Consider the following 1,767-nt stretch of genomic DNA (forward strand, 5'->3'; position numbering starts at 1 on the left):
GTTGATTTTTTAATTTGTCACTCTCAAATGTTTAACCACTCGTAACATCTTAATGTCTAATCAAACGTTATGAATTTGTGATCTGCAGCAGGTCCTTAGATATCAAGAGGGAAAGAAAAGGAAAATTTGAGGGAGCATGGCATGGCTCAATGCTAATCGGGTTTGATAGCTCTAAGGGAGGATGATACGATTGCGGGGAGTGGGATCGATTCGGTGAAGAAGAGGAGGGTAAACTCTTCAGGTGTTTGAATCACTCGCATCTAAGGTGATTGAATGATACCATCCACATCATTTGTTTTCAATAGCATGAATCCTTGTTAGTTGGTTTGTTTTTAATGAACTACTTATGAATATGTGATTTCTTATAGTGTGTCGGGTTGTATGTTATATATTGATCTGGTTGAATTGGTGAATCGATCTTTTAACGAACGAGGTATACGCTATTTAAATCACAAGGAAGGAAAGGGTAATTAAACTTGTTAAAAGTTATGATGATGTTCAAATACTGCCGCGATAACTCTATTGATTGATAGAAGGGGTAAAATATACAGTTGGACATACATAACAAGGTTTATTCATTCATTATATTATTGGAAACGTACAATTTAGTCGCACAAATGTGAAGACTAAATTGGATAAACGTACATAGTATAGGGAATATTAATTAATTAACAGGCTTTCCGGCAAACACAACGACGTCTTACACCATCACAATGTCCATCAATAAAACCGTCTTTTTCACAAGAGTGGCTACAGTCTCTATCAAAAGCACAACTTGCAACACGCCCCGTACTTTCACACATCTTCGCTTCTGTCACCTTCATCACACTCTCTTCTGCAATAAAACCACACAATTCATTATATTTGTGTATTAGTTGGAAGTATATCGTTGTTTCTTATATATAATTAAATAAAATAAAAAGAAAAAGAAACATACCGGAAGCAAAGAGAACGAGAACCAACATGAAGACGAACAAAGTAGTTTTTCCCATCTTGAGTTGAGATTTGATCAGGAGGTTCACAAGTAATGGAAAACAAGTGGAAAGAAGAAGAGTTTATTATATAGGAGACTGATCACTTCCTTCAGGCTACACGTGTTGTTGCATGGGCTGCTTTTTGACACGTAAACGTGCACCTATCCTCTTTGAGTGACACCTTCACAACACTAGCGGTACTTCATGCATGGTTTCTTTAAGTTTTCCTTTTACCATATACAGTACTAATTAAACAGATTTTTATGAACTGGTGGGTACATGCATAGCTGGCTTTAAACAAAATTTTATGGAAACATAACACTTAAAACCAAAATATTTAAAAAAAACACAAAAGAAGGAAAAAACATAACAGAAAAAAAAATATAATGAGACTAATGATATTACACCGGTACGATACTGACATTTGTTATAGTAAACAGATAAGAAAACTAAAAAATAAAGTCGTGAAATGGTAATATATATATATATATATATATATATATATATATATAGGGAAAGTATAATGTACTTCAAGGCTTAACCTACATTAACATACATGACAAAAAATATAACGTGCGTTATTATCATAGAACGTGTGTGATTATAGTCTCATGCGTGATTATGTGGTCCCATGCGTGATTATGTGGTCCCATGCGTGATTATACCCCTGATCCAACGGTTACCATTGTCTCCTACGTGATGTATGATAAGGCTTTTTGTATGTTAACCTTACTCTATATATATATATATGTGTGTGTGTGTGTTGTACATCATATAAAAACCATTACGACGA

The 1,767-nt window shown here is 34.2% G+C and overlaps 1 long non-coding RNA gene across 1 annotated transcript; it reads right to left on the minus strand.

Annotated features, from left to right (window-relative positions):
- Window positions 1-551: 551 nt before the first annotated feature.
- On the minus strand, window positions 552-1,042 carry LOC118492484. Its single transcript, XR_004893979.1, has 2 exons — window positions 938-1,042; window positions 552-835 (listed from the first exon to the last, which is right to left on the minus strand). It is a non-coding gene; the product is annotated as an uncharacterized LOC118492484 (long non-coding RNA).
- Between the last annotated feature and the right edge of the window lie 725 nt (window positions 1,043-1,767).

Source organism: Helianthus annuus, chromosome 5 (assembly GCF_002127325.2).
Source record: "Helianthus annuus cultivar XRQ/B chromosome 5, HanXRQr2.0-SUNRISE, whole genome shotgun sequence".
NCBI lineage: Eukaryota > Viridiplantae > Streptophyta > Magnoliopsida > Asterales > Asteraceae > Helianthus > Helianthus annuus.